Below are 18,597 nucleotides of genomic sequence, written 5' to 3' on the forward strand. Positions count from 1 at the left end.
TCTGGCTAATCCCCCGGAAGAGGGTTGTCCGGGCGGAACTCTCATATACGCCTTAGCACATGGCCCGTCGACCAACCTCGCGACTTATCAAGCATATGATATCACTGGATACACGTTCTGCACGGAGGAGAAAGATATAATCGGTGATGACCAAAACTCAGGGGTGACGATGGAAGCCATGACCGGGAATGTAATTGAAAGATATTACGGAAGGGTCAAAGAGATATGGGAACTTAACTACTCTTGATTGCATAGCGCGACGACGTTCCGTGTCAGATGGGCTAAGAATGTACATACAGAAAACCGACATTTCACTACCATGTGTATACCTGACTCCGATAGCGGTACCGTCAATGCCACCGCCAAAAATGAGCCATGGGTACACGCTAAACATGTGGCACAATGTTTCTTCATAACTGACCCGATCAATCCCAGCCGTGTTTTCATGAGGAGAGGCAAAAGGAGCATTGTCGGGATGGATGGAGTCACCAACGAGGAAGTCTACGACCAATACGGTGATCCAATGGGGGAAGATGATGCTGATGACGGTGAAACATACATCAAAACAAGAATGAAGACTACATTACCTATGAAAGATCGTAATCCTCGGAAAAGGAAAAGTCATGACCATGGGCTCAATTATTCGACAACGAACAAAAGAGGGAAGAAGATCAGTCTGAAGCGTCGTCGTCGCCCAAGCTGACAAACTAATCCACAAATTTTATGTGTGTCTATTTTGCATACTGCCGTTAGCAGTCAAATGATGTAATATATATTATACTAATTATTATCCAGAGGGTAACAGTGGTATTGCTCCAATGACGGACCAAATTAAACCCTAGCTAGCTAGAGCTATATACATGTACTTGTTGGAAATATGCCCTAGAGGCAATAATAAAATGGTTATTATTATATTTCTTTGTTCATGATAATTGTCTATTGTTCATGCTATAATTGTGTTATCCGGAAATCGTGATACATGTGTGAATACATAGACCACACCACGTCCCTAGTGAGCCTCTAGTTCACTAGCTCGTTGATCAAAAGATAGTCATGGTTTCCTGACTATGGACATTGGATGTCATTGATAACGGGATCACATCATTAGGAGAATTATGTGATGGACAAGACCCAATCCTAAGCATAGCTCAAAGATCGTGTAGTTCGTTTGCTATAGCTTTTCCGAATGTCAAGTATCATTTCCTTAGACCATGAGATTGTGCAACTCCCGGATACCGTAGGAGTGCTTTAGATGTGCCAAACGTCACAACGTAACTGGGTGACTATAAAGGTACACTACAGGTATCTCTGAAAGTGTCTGCTGGGTTGGCACAAATCGAGACTGGGATTTGTCACTCCGTATGACGGAGAGGTATCTCTGGGCCCACTCGGTAATGCATCATCATAATGAGCTCAATGTGACCAAGTGGTTGATCACGGGATCATGCATTACGGCACGAGTAAAGTGACTTTCCGGTAACGAGATTGAACGAGGTATTGGGATACCGACAATCGAGTCTCGGGCAAGTAACGAACCGATTGACAAAGGGAATTGTATACAGATTGATTGAATCCTCGACATCGTGGTTCATCTGATGAGATCATCGAGGAGCATGTGGGAGCCAACATGGGTATCCAGATCCCGCTGTTGGTTATTGACCGGAGAGTCGTCTCGGTCATGTCTGCGTGTCTCCCGAACCCGTAGGGTCTACACACTTAAGGTTCGGTGACGCTAGGGTTGTTGAGATATTAGTATACGGTAACCAGAAAGTTGTTCGGAGTCCCGGATGAGATCCCGGACGTCACGAGGAGTTCCGGAATGGTCCGGAGGTGAATATTTATATATAGGAAGTCAAGTTTCGGCCATCGGGAAAGTTTCGGGGGTAATCGGTATTGTACCGGGACCACCGGAAGAGTCCAGGGGGTCCACCGGGTGGGGTCACCTATCCTGGAGGGCCCCATGGGATGAAGTGGGAGGGGAACCAGCCCCTAGTGGGATGGTGCGCCCCCCTTGGGCCTCCCCCTGCGCCTAGGGTTGGAAACCCTAGGGGTGGGGGCGCCCCACTTGGCTTGGGGGGCAAGCCACCCCATTGGCCGCCGCCCCCCTTGGAGATTGGATCTCCTAGGGCCGGCGCCCCCCCTAGGGACCCTATATATAGTGGGGGAGAGGGAGGGCATCCGCACCCTAGCCACTGGCGCCTCCCTCTCCCTCCCGTGACACTCCTCCCTCTCCTTGAGCTTGGCGAAGCCCTGCCGAGATCACTGCTGCTTCCACCACCACGCTGTCGTGCTGCTGGATCTTCATAAACCTCTCCTTCCCCCTTGCTGGATCAAGTTGGAGGAGACGTCTTCCCAACCGTACGTGTGTTAAACGCGAGGTGTCGTCCATTCGGCGCTAGGTCATCGGTGATTTGGATCACGACGAGTACGACTCCATCAACCCCGTTCTCTTGAACGCTTCCGCGCGCGATCTACAAGGGTATGTAGATGCACTCCCCTCTCCCTCATTGCTAGATGACTCCATAGATTGATCTTGGTGATGCGTAGAATATTTTAAAATTCCGCTACGTTCCCCAACAGTGGCATCATGAGCTAGGTCTATGCGTAGTTTCTATGCACGAGTAGAACACAAAGCAGTTGTGGGCGTCGATATTGTCAATTTGCTTGCGGTTACTAGTATTATCTTGATTCGGCGGCATCGTGGGATGAAGCGGCCTGGACCGACCTTACACGTACGCTTACCTGAGACTGGTTCCACCGATTGACATGCACTAGTTGCATAAGGTGGCTGGCAGGTGTCTGTCTCTCCCACTTTAGTCGGTTCGGATTCGATGAAAAGGGTCCTTATGAAGGGTAAATAGAAATTGGCATATCACGTTGTGGTTTTGGCGTAGGTAAGAAACGTTCTTGCTAGAAACCTATAGCAGCCACGTCAAAACTTGCAACAACAATTAGAGGACGTCTAACTTGTTTTTGCAGCATGTGCCGTGTGATGTGATATGGCCAAAAGGATGTGATGAATGATATATGTGATGTATGAGATTGATCATGTTCTTGTAATAGGAATCACGACTTGCATGTCGATGAGTATGACAACCGACAGGAGCCATAGGAGTTGTCTTTATTTATTTATGACCTGCGTGTCCACGTAAACGTCATGTAATTACTTTACTTTATTGCTAAAGCGTTAGCCATAGTAGTAGAAGTAATAGATGACGAGACAACTTCAAGAAGACACAATGACGGAGATCATGATGATGGAGATCATGGTGTCATGCCGGTGATAACGATGATCATGGAGCCCCGAAGATGGAGATCAAAAGGAGCAAATGATATTGGCCATATCATGCCACTATTTGATTGCATGTGATGTTTATCATGTTTTACATCTTATTCGCTTAGAACGACGGTAGCTTAAATAAGATGATCCCTCATAATAATTTCAAGAAAGTGTTCCCCCTAACTGTGCACCGTTGCGAAGGTTCTTTGTTTCGAAGCACCACGTGATGATCGGGTGTGATAGATTCTAACGTTCGAATACAACGGGTGTAAGCTAGATTTACACACGCAATACACTTAGGTTGACTTGACGAGCCTAGCATGTACAGACATGGCCTCGGGACACGGAAGACCGAAAGGTCGAGCATGAGTCGTATAGAAGATATGATCAACATGAAGATGTTCACCGATGTTGACTAGTCCGTCTCACGTGATGATCGGACACGGCCTAGTTGACTCGAATCATGTTTCATTTAGATGACTAGAGGGGTGTCTATCTGAGTGGGAGTTCATTGAATAATTTGATTAGATGAACTTAATTATCATGAACTTAGTCTAAAATCTTTACACTATGTCTTGTAGATCAAATGGCCCATGCTAATGTTGCCCTCAACTTCAACGCGTTCCTAGAGAAAACCAAGCTGAAAGATGATGGCAGCAACTATACGGACTAGGTCCGGAACCTGTGGATCATCCTCATAGCTGCCAAGAAAGATTATGTCCTAGAAGCACCGCTAGGTGACGCACCCATCCCAGAGAACCAAGACGTTATGAACGCTTGGCAGTCACGTGCTGATGATTACTCCCTCGTTCAGTGCGGCATGCTTTACAGCTTAGAACCGGGGCTCCAAAAGCATTTTGAGAGACACGAAGCATATGAGATGTTCGAAGAGCTGAAAATGGTTTTCCAAGCTCATGCCCGGGTCGAGAGATATGAAGTCTCCGACAAGTTCTTCAGTTGTAAGATGGAGGAAAATAGTTCTGTCAGTGAGCACATACTCAAAATGTCTGGGTTGCATAACCGCTTGACTCAGCTGGGAGTTAATCTCCCGGATGACGCGGTCATTGACAGAATCCTTCAGTCGCTTCCACCGAGCTACAAGAGCTTTGTGATGAACTTCAATATGCAGGGGATGGAAAAGACCATTCCTGAGGTATATTCAATGCTGAAATCAGCGGAGGTGGAAATCAAAAAGGAACATCAAGTGTTGATGGTGAATAAAACCACTAAGTTCAAGAAAGGCAAGGGTAAGAAGAACTTCAAGAAGGACAGCAAGGGGGTTGCCGCACCTGGTAAGCAAGCTGTCGGGAGGAAGCCAAAGAATGGACCCAAGCCCGAGACTGAGTGTTTTTATTGCAATGGAAGTGGTCACTGGAAGCGGAACTGCCCCAAATACTTAGCGGACAAGAAGGCCGGCAACACTAAAGGTATATGTGATATACATGTAATTAATGTGTACCTTACCAGTGCTCGTAGTAGCTCCTAGGTATTTGATACCGGTGCGGTTGCTCACATTTGTAACTCAAAGCAGGAGCTGCGGAATAAGCGGAGACTAGCGAAGGACGAGGTGACGATGCGCGTCGAGAATGGTTCCAAGGTCGATGTGATCGCCGTCGGCACGCTGCCTCTACATTTACCTACGGGATTAGTTTTAAACCTCAATAATTGTTATTTAGTGCCATCTTTGAGCATGAACATTGTATCAGGATCTCATTTAATTCGAGATGGCTACTCATTTAAATCCGAGAAGAATGGTTGTTCTATTTATATGAGAGATATGTTTTATGGTCATGCTCCGCTGGTGAATGGTTTATTCTTAATGAATCTCGAGCGTAATGTTACACATATTCATAGTGTGAATACCAAAAGATGTAAGGTTGATAATGATAGTCCCACATACTTGTGGCACTGCCGCCTTGGTCACATAGGTGTCAAACGCATGAAGAAGCTCCATGCAGATGGACTTTTGGAGTATCTTGATTACGAATCATTTGACACGTGCGAACCATACCTCATGGGTAAAATGACCAAGACTCCATTCTCAAGAACAATGGAGCAAGCAACCAACTTATTGGAAATCATACATACTGATGTGTGCGGTCCAATGAGTGTTGAGGCTCGCGGTGGCTATCGTTATGTTCTCACCCTCACTGATGACTTGAGTAGATATGGGTATGTCTACTTAATGAAACACAAGTCTGAGACCTTTGAAAAGTTCAAGGAATTTCAGAGTGAGGTTGAGAATCAACGTGACAAGAAAATCAAGTTCTTGCGATCAGATCGTGGGGGAGAATACTTGAGTCATGAATTTGGCACACACACTTAAGGAAATGTGGAATAGTTTCACAACTCACGCCGCCTGGAACACCTCAGCGTAATGGTGTGTCCGAACGTCGTAATCGCACTCTATTGGATATGGTGCGATCTATGATGTCTCTTACCGATTTACCGCTGTCATTTTGGGGCTATGCTTTAGAGACTGCCGCATTCACTTTAAAAAGGGCTCCGTCGAAATCTGTTGAGACGACACCGTATGAATTATGGTTTGGGAAGAAACCTAAGCTGTCGTTTCTAAAAGTTTGGGGATGCGATGCTTATGTCAAGAAACTTCAACTTGAAAAGCTCGAACCCAAATCGGAAAAATGCGTCTTCATAGGATACCCTAAAGAAACTATTGGGTATACCTTCTACCTCAGATCCGAAGGCAAGATCTTTGTTGCCAAGAATGGATCCTTTCTAGAGAAAGAGTTTCTCTCGGAAGAAATAAGTGGGAGGAAAGTAGAACTTGATGAAGTATTACCTCTTGAACCAGAGAGTGGCGCAGCTCAGGAAATTGTTCCTGAGGTGCCTGCACCGACTAGAGAGGAAGTTAATGATGATGATCATGAAACTTCAGATCAAGTTGCTACTGAAATTTGTAGGTCCACAAGAACACGTTCCGCACCAGAGTGGTACGGCAACCCTGTCTTGGAAATCATGTTGTTAGACAACGGTGAACCTTCGAACTATGAAGAAGCGATGGCGGGCCCAGATTCCGACAAATGGCTGGAAGCCATGAAATCCGAGATAGGATCCATGTATGAAAACGAAGTATGGACTTTGACTGACTTGCCCGATGATCGGCGAGCCATAGAAAATAAATGGATCTTTAAGAAGAAGACAGACGCGGATGGTAACGTAACCATCTATAAAGCTCGGCTTGTCGCTAAGGGTTATCGACAAGTTCAAGGGGTTGACTACAATGAGACTTTCTCACCCGTAGCGAAGCTGAAGTCCGTCTGAATCATGTTAGCAATTGCCGCATTCTATGATTATGAGATATGGCAAATGTACGTCAAAACAGCATTCCTTAATGGTTTCCTTAAGGAAGAATTGTATATGATGCAGCCGGAAGGTTTTGTCGATCCTAAGAATGCTGAAAAGGTGTGCAAGCTCCAACGCTCGATTTATGGGCTGGTGCAAGCATCTCGGAGTTGGAACATTCGTTTTGATGAGATGATCAAAGCATTTGGGTTTACGCAGACTTACGGAGAAGCCTGCATTTACAAGAAAGTGAGTGGGAGCGCTGTAGCATTTCTCATATTGTATGTGGATGACATACTGTTGATGGGAAATGATATAGAATTCTTGGAAAGCATAAAGGCCTACTTGAACAAGTGTTTTTCAATGAAGGATCTTGGAGAAGCTGCTTATATATTAGGCATCAAGATCTATAGAGATAGATCGAGACGCCTCATTGGTCTTTCACAGAGTACGTACCTTGACAAGATATTGAAGAAGTTCAAAATGGATCAGTCAAAGAAGGGGTTCTTGCCTGTATTGCAAGGTACGAGATTGAGCACGGCTCAATGCCCGACCACGGCAGAAGATATAGAAAAGATGAGTGTCATCCCCTATGCCTCGGCCATAGGGTCTATCATGTATGCTATGCTGTGTACCAGACCTGATGTAAACCTTGCCGTAAGTTTGGTAGGAAGGTACCAAAGTAATCCCGGCATGGAACACTGGACAGCAGTCAAGAATATCCTGAAGTACCTGAAGAGGACTAAGGATATGTTTCTCGTTTATGGAGGTGACGAAGAGCTCGTCGTAAAGGGTTACGTCGATGCTAGCTTCGACACAGATCTGGATGACTCTAAGTCACAAACCGGATACGTGTATATTTTGAATGGTGGGGCAGTAAGCTGGTGCAGTTGCAAGCCAAGCGTTGTGGCGGGATCTACATGTGAAGCGGAGTACATGGCAGCCTCGGAGGCAGCACAAGAGGCAATCTGGGTGAAGGAGTTCATTACCGACCTAGGAGTCATACCCAATGCGTCGGGCCCGATGACTCTCTTCTATGACAACACTGGAGCTATTGCCCTTGCCAAGGAGCCCAGGTTTCACAGGAAGACCAGGCATATCAAGCGTCGCTTCAACTCCATTCGTGAAAGTGTTCAAAATGGAGACATAGATATTTGTAAAGTACATACGGACCAGAATGTGGCAGATCCGTTGACTAAACCTCTCCCTAGAGCAAAACATGATCAACACCAGAACTGCATGGGTGTTCGATTCACCACAATGTAACTAGACTATTGACTCTAGTGCAAGTGGGAGACTGTTGAAAATATGCCCTGGAGGCAACAATAAAATGGTTATTATTATATTTCTTTGTTCATGATAACTATCTATTGTTCATGCTATAATTGTGTTATCCGGAAATCGTGATACATGTGTGAATACATAGACCACAACACGTCCCTAGTGAGCCTCTAGTTGACTAGCTCGTTAATCAAAAGATAGTCATGGTTTCCTGACTATGGACATTGGATGTCATTGATAACGGGATCACATCATTAGGAGAATGATGTGATGGACAAGACCCAATCCTAAGCATAGCTCAAAGATCGTGTAGTTCATTTGCTATAGCTTTTCCAAATGTCAAGTATCATTTCCTTAGACCATGAGATTGTGCAACTCCCGGATACCGTAGGAGTGCTTTGGGTGTGCCAAACGTCACAACGTAACTGGGTGACTATAAAGGTACACTACAGGTATCTCCGAAAGTGTCTGTTGGGTTGGCACGAATCGAGATTGGGATTTGTCACTCCGTATGACGGAGAGGTATCTCTGGGACCACTCGGTAATGCATCATCATAATGAGCTCAATGTGACCAAGTGGTTGATCACGGGATCATGCATTACAGCACGAGTAAAGTGACTTGCCGGCAACGAGATTGAACGAGGTATTGGGATACCGATGATCGAGTCTCGGGCAAGTAACGTACTGATTGACAAAGGGAATTGTATACGGATTGATTGAATCCTTGACATCGTGGTTCATCTGATGAGATCATCGAGGAGCATGTGGGAGCCAACATGGATATCCAGATCCCGCTGTTGGTTATTGACCGGAGAGTCGTCTCGGTCATGTCTGCGTGTCTCCCGAACCCGTAGGGTCTACACACTTAAGGTTCGGTGACGCTAGGGTTGTTGAGATATTAGTATACGGTAACCAGAAAGTTGTTCGGAGTCCCGGATGAGATCCCGGATGCCACGAGGAGTTCCGGAATGGTCCGGAGGTGAAGATTTATATATAGGAAGTCAAGTTTCGGCCATCGGGAAAGTTTCGGGGGTAATCGGTATTGTACCGGGACCACCGGAAGAGTCCAGGGGGTCCACCGGGTGGGGTCACCTATCCTGGAGGGCCCCATGGGATGAAGTGGGAGGGGAACCAGCCCCTAGTGGGCTGGTGCGCCCCCCTTGGGCCTCCCCCTGCGCCTAGGGTTGGAAACCCTAGGGGTGGGGGCGCCCCACTTGGCTTGGGGGGCAAGCCACCCCATTGGCCGCCGCCCCCCTTGGAGATTGGATCTCCTAGGGCCGGCGCCCCCCCCTAGGGACCCTATATATAGTGGGGGAGAGGGAGGGCATCCGCACCCTAGCCACTGGCGCCTCCCTCTCCCTCCCGTGACACTCCTCCCTCTCCTTGAGCTTGGCGAAGCCCTGCCGAGATCACTGCTGCTTCCACCACCACGCTGTCGTGCTGCTGGATCTTCATCAACCTCTCCTTCCCCCTTGCTGGATCAAGTTGGAGGAGACGTCTTCCCAACCGTACGTGTGTTAAACGCGAGGTGTCGTCCATTCGGCGCTAGGTCATCGGTGATTTGGATCACGACGAGTACGACTCCATCAACCCCGTTCTCTTGAACGATTCCGCGTGCGATCTACAAGGGTATGTAGATGCACTCCCCTCTCCCTCGTTGCTAGATGACTCCATAGATTAATCTTCGTGATGCGTAGAAAATTTTAAAATTCTGCTACATTCCCCAACAGTACTATACAAACTTGTACAAATGCAAATAAAAGAGAAGAAAAAGGAAAGTGCAAATGAAAGAAAAAATAAAAGAAAAAGAAAAACAAAGGAAGTTTTGCAAAATGCAATGAAAGAAAAAGGAACTAATAAGTTGTGGAAAATGAAATGAAAGAAAAAGAAAAGGAAAAAGAAAAAGAAAAAGAAAAAGGAAAGAAAAAGTTAGCAGTAGCGTTGTTTGTGCTGGGCAGCGCTATAGCTAAGTTAGCTATAGCGCGTTTTGCTGCCCCGCGCTATAGCTAACTTAGCTATAGCGTGTTTTGCCACACCACGCTATAGCTAACTTGCCTACACAGCACGATCGAGCAACACTTATCTCTTTTGTTTATCTCACTCTCGCTCGATCCCCTTTCTCTGAGCTCCCACGCCACTGGCCACCGATACCGCACCCGACACCGACGTCAGCCACTGGCCACCGTCGACGCCGCACCCGCCCACACCGCCATCGACGCACGCCGCACCCGACCCCAAGGCCGGCCATTGGCCACCCCAACACTCCCTCCCCCCGTGGTGCCCCTTGCCCTAGGTGCACCCCGGCCGGCCCCTCCCCCTGTGCCGCCCCTCCCTCGAGTAGTCCCCTCCATAGGTCGGTGCCATCTTCTCTCCACTGGCAGGTCTCTGTCTCTCTCTGACCAAATTTGGTCTCTCTTTGCAGATCGACGAGGAGGAGAAGGACGCATCCCCTCTACCCCGGCGACCCGGACCCGATCCCAACCCCAAGGTGTGCCAATTCCCTCCCTCTTCATATGTTTGTTTTGTTCAAATGCTTGTTGTCCAAATGTTGATTCATGCGGTGTCCAAATGCTTGCTGACCAAATTTGGTCTCTTTGCTCTCTGAAATGCATGTTAAAATGCATGTTGTTAGAGTGTTAAAATGTCTGTTGTTAGAGTGTTCAAATGTCTATTGTTAGAGTGTTCATATTGTTGTTAAAATGCCTATTGTTAGAGTGTTCAAATGCTTGTTGTTAAAATGAAATGCAACAACAGATTGGTTCATGATTCATATTGTTGCTATCCATTTGGATTTTGTTGCTAGAGTAAATGAAAATGAGTGTTTAGTTTGTTGATAGAGTAAATAAAATGAAATTAGCATTTTATTAGGCAGATTGTAGGTCCACAATTTATCTTGTGTGTCTACAATAATTGATCTTGTGAATGCTTGATGCACATGTAGATAACCGACGTGCCGCTCGACGACGTTGCTCGAAGATCATCGACACCACACCCGCATCCTCGACAGGCAGATAGTGAGCATCCCAAAACCCACACTATATAGAGCTCTGTCCATGTAGATGCTAGATGATAGTACATGTGCATGTGGTTGTTGTGCTGCTATAGTGAGCATCCTATATTGTTGTGCTATTGTAGTTGTGCTGGACTTTGGTTGTTTGCCAGAAATGTTTTGATACTATAGAATGATAGTGAGCATCTGATTGCGAGTGACCTATGTTTTGCCCGAAATGTTGATTCATTTCCATTCCGGTAAATTTCAGGCGCTCTATATGTGCACTTTCTAGCAAAGGTCATGCTGAAATTTTCCATGAATTTTGGCATGACTTGTGCTAGAAAGTTGGACATATCGAGTGCTCAAGATTTGTCGCGGTGGGAATGAAATGACATCAGGCAAAACAAAGGTCACTTTTTTGTCATTATTCACTTTATTATATAAAGCTCGATAATTAAACGACTACGACATTGAACCCTAGGAAACATGACCGACACCGATGAGGACGAAGGTTCTCAGTCCCAATTAGGTCGAGCACAGGCCTACCTCGACTTTCTGGCGGATCAGGAGAGACAGCAAGCTGGGTGTCAGGACCCCCTTGTCATGACGGATGATGACGGTGGTGGCGCAGGCGCCGACACTGATGCCACCAACGACACCGGCACTGAGACTGGCGCAGATGATGTTGCTAACTACAACACGGAAGGTGGGACCTCCCAAGCCAGTGAAGGAAAGAAGGAAAAGAGGGAACGACACCGAAATGAGCTCGGCACCGGAAGACTGGTGGTCACGGCGGTGCACCCTGGCGAGTTCGAGCCAATAGAGCCGCGGGAAGTGGCAGCGTGTTACGGTAACCAGCTAGCATGCATCCTACGGGATACCGCTAACATCAACACCACGAAAATACGGAAGAATGAACATTTGAAGAAGCTGCTCCTAACTAGGTTGCACGCAAGATTCCTGTTCCCCAGTCGGAATGACGATGTCAACCCATGGGATGATGATTCCATGCAAAAAGTCAACAACAAAGCCCTAGGGAAGTTCAAAAACGCATTGAGCGCTTGGAAAACTAGGGTGAAAAAGGCGATTAAAGTAGACCATGAAACCTACGCTGAGATTGTTGCAGACAATCCAAAAATTACGATAGAGGACTTTGAAAAGTTCAAGGAGACTTGCAATGAAGAAGCTGCCAAGGCCAGGTCGGAGAGAGGCAAGCAGCTGCAGGAAAAGAACATGGGGAACCACCGCCTTGGAAGTCGTGGTTACACGGGAAAGAGGACCGTGTCGGCTAAGGAGGACGCAAAATGTGAACGTCATGGGATCCCAGACCCATTGGCTGAGTTCACCGACCAGCAGGAGCACGACTTCATCAGGGCCCGATTTTCGTGGGACCCCCAAAAAATATTATTATTTTTCACCGACGAGCCGACTAGGAAATTCATGAGATTACTGGTAATTATCCTTTTACCACCTTACATATTAGCTTCTGGTCAAGGAAGCCTACTACATTCTAGTCGCATTCGTAAATGATTCACGCTCAATTTTGCAGAGAGAGCAACACAAGCTTGCGGCCGAAAGCGACTCGTCGACTCAGTCGACTCAGTCGTCGGTGAAGTACAAGTGGGACACTCCTTTCAACCGGGCCATGAACATAATGATGGGACACCCGATGGACCAGCGGCCACAATATGGACATGTGCATGGCGTCGGGGACGGCGCCACATGGAAGTACTATTATAACAAGGACCCCGAGGCTAAAAGACGGAGAAAGAAGCTCAGTCAAGTGACTATCAACGAGAAGGTGGCACGGGTGATGGAGAAAACAAAAGCTGAGACCAAAGTTGAGGTAATCCGGGAAGCGGTAGCTGCCTGTAGAAATGATATGGTGGCTACCTTTACAAGCTTGATTCCAATTGTGGTCAACTGGGTGCAACAAAATCCAAACACGCCACCAACTGATTTTACCATGCCCAGCTTCATCGGGAGCAACTCAATGAACACCGCACCCATACCCGTACCTAGTATGGCAACCGCACCCACACCTGCTCCTGCACCCAGCTCTCATAGCAGCCCTAGATCCGTCTCTGGCTTGAATGTAGGGCCGTCGACATTGGCTGAGCTCGATGCCCTCACGGTAAATACGCGTCGCACCCTCATCAACTCAACTAATTAAATAATATTCAGTTGCCGTTCTTTCTGGATCTCTAACGCCGCACGTGTCTGTCTTTGTAGGCCAACTCCACTTCGTGCACCCTCCTTTACCACATGAAGGGCGGCTTGGTGGATGTGGGGAAGGGTACTATAGTGAAGCCCAAGGATCGATTGTTCCACCGCTGGCGGATGCCTGATAATGCCTTAAGGGTCTCTGTGGCAAGTGTGAAAGCGGGCTACGAGGGCTTCCCTCGTCCGATACAAACCGATGGAGAGGATGACGAGACCCCCACGCAGCTTGGCCAATGCAAAAAGTGGTTGATCCTGTGGCCGAAAAATCTTCTTCGTGTCGAGGTGGCCGAGAGCACACCAATGGAACCTCATGAAGGTATGACCACTGAGGGAGTCCTAGATTAAGGGGTCCTCGAGCGTCCGACCTGTTGGACATAGGCCGGGCTGATACAAGACAGAAGACTCTATCCCGTGTCCGGATGGGACTCACCTTGGCATGGATGGCAAGCCTGGCATTCGGATATGAAGATTCATTTCTCTATAACCGACTTTGTACAACCCTAGCCCCTCCGGTGTCTATATAAACCGAAGGGTTTAGTCCGTAGAGGCGATCATAATCTTACAGGCTAGGCTTCTAGGGTTTTAGCCATTACGATCTCGTGGTAGATCAACTCTTGTAATCCTCATACTCATCAATATCAATCAAGCAGGACGTAGGGTATTACCTCCATCAAGAGGGCCCGAACCTGGGTAAAACATTGTGTCCCCTCCCTCCTGTTACAATCGACCTTACATGCATAGTTCAGGACCCCCTGCCCGAGATCCGCCGGTTTTGACACCGACATTAGTGCTTTCATTAAGAGTTCCACGGTGTAGCCTTCAGAAGGTTCGATGGATCCATCCATCATCTACAATGATGCAGCCCTAGGGGATGTTTTTCTCCCCGGCCAGATCTTCGTATTCGGCGGCTTCGCACTGCGGGCCAACTCGCTTGGCCATCTAGAACAGATCGACAGCTATGCCCCAGGTCACCAGATTAGTGTTGGAAACTTGGATTATGTCGCTGATATCCGAGGAGACTTGATCTTCCAAGAATTCACGACCCCAACCTCCGCTCTGGCCCTAGATCCGGAGCATATCGCCAGGTCCGAAGATGGGCTCCCTGAGCTCGCCGGACTATCGGTGGCCACTAGGCCCAGCACTGGAAAGCCGGAGGAGGCAGTGTTGCCGACAACCATCACAAAGCTGGACTCTTCCCCGGACGATGGCTCCAAACTCTTAGAGTCAGCATTGTGTGAGCTCGGCCGAGGAATTCCCTTCCCACCATACTCTACAGATTCTTTTCTCCCTCAACAAACCTTGCCTTTAAGCAAGGCTCTGGACTTGATGCGATCCCTCATGATTACATAGGAGCAACGTCTGAACTACGCCAAGCCCGGACTAGGGGCTGAGAGCAGGGAATTTTACATCCCACCCACCACCCACTTTATAGCCACTGTCGAGGACTTAACAAACATGCTCGATTATGACTCCGAAAATATCGATGATATGGACGCCGATGCCGGAGAAGAGGAGGCCCAAAACTCACAGTTTACCGGACGCTGGACAGCCACCTCTTTCTATGACGTGTACATGGTGGATACACCCAAGGAGGGTGACAGTGATAATGAGAAAAATCCAGTACAGGATAAACCTCCCGAGATACAACCAATGCACCGACGGCACCGCTCTAAATCACGCTGCAGCAAAGATAGCAATACCGGCACGAGCGACAACAATACTCCAGATAATGCCGAAGACCAAGAAAACCCCGTCGAGCAAAACTCTAAACAAGACGATCGGGAGCATGGGCAAGTTAGCCCTGATGAACATGCCATAAACGAAGACACAGAGGACAATAACTATCTTCCGCTCTCCGAGGATGAGGTGAGCCTCGGCAACAAGGATTTTATCGTGCCTGAGGAACCTCTCGAGCAGGAGCACTTTAAGCGCCGGCTAATAGCCAGTGCAAGGAGCCTGAAAAAGAAGTAGCAGTAGCTTCAAGCTGATCAAGATCTGCTGAACAACAGATGGACTGATGTCCTGGCAGCCGAGGAATACAGCCTCGAGCGCCAAACCAAAAGTTACCCGAAGCGCAAATTGCTACCTCAATTCGATGATGAGGCATGGGAGCCCGTACCATCAGCGTGTAATGCGGCTGATCGACCACCACGTGGCCGGGACAACGTAGCAACTCAAGTCGAACACCAGCCCGTCCTACCTCGCCATAAAGGCAGAGACACAACAGCTCGGAGGTACACATACGACCTGTGGCAGGACCTAAAGAATAAATCAGGTCCGGCCAGATCGATCTACGGATCGCGGGGGTGTGCCCCGACGCGCGACGATGGTCGTTAAGCCGAACATGACAAGCACAATCACGTCTGGGCCGAAAACCGCGAACGGACTCCATCTGAACTACGTCGCGGTCTGGCCTGATATAGAGGCACTGCACACCCCCTCTGCTTCACCGATGAAGTAATGGAACATGAATTCCCAGAAGGGTTCAAACCCATGAATATCGAATCATATGATGGAACAGCAGATCCCGCGGTATGGATTGAAGACTTTATTCTCCACATTCATATGGCCCGCGGTGATGATCTTCATGCCATCAAATACCTCCCCCTAAAACTCAAGGGACCGGCCCGGCACTGGTTGAACAGCGTGCCTGGAAACTCTATTGGCAGCTGGGAAGACCTAGAAGACACCTTCCGTGACAACTTCCAAGGCACATACGTCAGACCTCCGGATGCCGATGACTTAAGTCACATAGTTCAACAGCCCGGAGAGTCAGCTAGGAAATTCTGAACCAGGTTCTTAACTAAAAAGAACTAGATCATCGACTGCCCGGATGCTGAAGCCCTAGCGGCCTTTAAGCATAGCATCCGCGATGAATGGCTCGCCCGACACCTCGGACAAGAAAATCTGAAGTCCATGGTAGCCCTCACGGCACTCATGACCCGCTTTTGCGCGGGCGTAGACAACTAGCTAGCCCGTAGCAATAACAATGCAAGCGAACCTGACACCTCTAAAGCCAAAAATAGCAATGGCAAGCCCCGACGCAACAGACACAAGCATCGAAACAATGATAACAACACCTATGACACGGCGGTCAACACCGGTTTCAGTGGCTCTAAGTCCAGTCAGTGGAAGAAGCCATATAAAAGGAACAATTCGGGCCCTTCCAGTCTGGACCGCATACTTGAACGTCCCTGTCAGATCCACGGCACCCCTGATAAACCAGCCAATCATACCCACCGGAGTTGTTGGGTTTTCAAACAGGCCAGCTATTTAAACGCCGAAGACAAGGAGAAGGGGTCACAAAGCGAGAATAACGACGAGGAACCCCGTCCACCGAACACGGGGGGACAGAAGAAGTCCCCCCCAGGTTAAAACGGTGAACATGATATACATTACCCATATCCCTAAGAGGGAGCGCAAACGTGTGCTCAGGGACGTCTATGCGATAGAGCCAGTCGCCCCAAAATTCAACCCATGGTCGTCCTACCCGATCACTTTCGATCACAGAGACCATTCGACCAGTATCCGTCATGGCGGTTCAGCCGCACTGGTCCTCGACCCAATTATCGATGGATTCCACCTCACGCGAGTCCTCATGGACGGTGGCAGCAGCCTCAACCTGCTCTATCAGGATACAGTGCGTAAAATGGGCATCGATCCATCAAGGATCAAGCTCACCAAAACTACCTTCAAAGGAGTTATACTAGGTGTAGAGGCCCGCTGCACGGGTTCAATCACACTAGAAGTCATCTTCGGATCTCCGGACAACTTCCGAAGCGAGGACTTGATCTTCGATATCGTCCCCTTCCGCAGTGGCTATCACCCGCTGCCCGGACCATGCGGTGTCATAACAGTCAATGGAAACACGAAGCGCTCCCTCCATACTGAGGAGCACACCGCGACCCTGGTAGCAGAAGTACAGAGCAGCCTTAACAAGCAGAACCTTAATTCGGCGGCCATGCTCCCGGACACTATCAAACGAGTCCGGACTACTCTGCAGCAGGACAGTCCAGCTCGTCAGGAGCTTGACTAGCAATTCGGCCTCCATCTCAGTCTCGACCAAGTAGCGGCATATGTACCGCGCGTACATAACTACGCACTAAAAATACCATGGGCAGAGACAGAGGCATAACCAGACTGTGGTCCACAATACGGCTCGACCTTCCCTGGACACACATACTCTTACTTTTCTTTTTTATCCTGTTCAGGTTTCTTTTCCACAGACCCTCTCGGCGGCCTGATAATCGGTCCTTTCGAAGGACAGATACACCAGGGTGGCAAGTAGCACAGATGTGTGGGGGAATCTCTAGATGTTCTTCTTAACGATCATTCTACCTGCTTTCAAGACCCGTACGCAGCTCCCCCTTGGTCTTGGCATGTTAAATAGCCACTATTGCTTATCGCACTATTTGTACAAATACGCTTTGACGTACTAATCAAAACCATAATGGAAACAGTTTGCGGCCCAACTTATGTGGCACTATCTTACTACTTCATTTTATTTCGCTATTCTTATCGATTGCATCCATACACTTTGGTACGCTGTAGTTCGCCAGGGGCTTTATCGCGCCCCATACTACGGCACCAAGTCTGAACACTTCTATAGTATAGTTCGGCCCCCGAATTTAGCATTATATGCATCGGCTCCGAATCATGTCTTTGGTAAATAGTTGGGTTGCCCGGCTCCTGTGCTTACTACCTTACGTTTTGCTCTATCGGCTAGGGTAGTAAAGGGAGAACTACTGTGATTGTGTCTTGGTTTTTCCGGATGAGCGCCTTAGTAGAGAAAGCCGAAAACTGACTGTCATGATGTGGCGTGAGCTGGTCAGCACTTCGGAGGTTAAAATCTCTTGCGATTTTTTCCGCATTATGCGACGGATCGGCCTTCACCCGATCAGGTGTCTACAGCACCCTAGTCCGTACTAACCAATACTAGGGGTTGCGCCTACATTTCTATTGTCAAACTCCTATGGCTAAGTGAGGGTGATAAAGCCACATAGTCTGGTTGCCTGATTCGCTGCGCTAAACACCTCCTTTAAGGACCAAAAATTTGGATCAAGAGTATTTAGGTTTCAACCCGAACACCCCCGTACTACCTCCGTGGGGGCTAAAGCCGACGACTGACCAACTCTCAGATTTAAATAAATGGCCGCACAGGAGGTAAAATCCCAAAATAAACAGCAAGCATTATATTACATATCAGTCTTGTTTTCATCATACAGGGCGGGATAACATGAAGGTACTCATTCAAAGATAATGTCTTTTGAACACCGGCCCTCTACAATGCGGGATCCCTTGAGGACATCATCAAAATACCGCTCCAGCGTGCGGTGCTCCTTGCCAGCGGGCAGTCCCTCGGTCGCGAGTTTGACGGCGTCCATCTTCGCCCACTATATCTTCACACGGGCAAAGTCCATCCGCGCACCTTCGATGCAGATCGGCCGCTTGATGACGTCAAGCCGGGGGCATGCATTAACCAGCCGCTTCACGAGCCCGAAGTAGCTGTTGGGTATG

The 18,597-nt window shown here is 48.2% G+C and overlaps 1 pseudogene; it reads left to right on the plus strand.

Moving 5' to 3' along the window:
• LOC147965203 (uncharacterized) overlaps positions 1-11,038 on the plus strand; it is a 32,067-nt pseudogene extending 21,029 nt beyond the window's left edge.
• The last annotated feature ends 7,559 nt before the right edge of the window (positions 11,039-18,597 follow it).

This window comes from Triticum urartu, chromosome 6A, assembly GCF_056163025.1.
Source record: "Triticum urartu cultivar PI428250 chromosome 6A, HENAU_Tu73, whole genome shotgun sequence".
Lineage (NCBI taxonomy): Eukaryota > Viridiplantae > Streptophyta > Magnoliopsida > Poales > Poaceae > Triticum > Triticum urartu.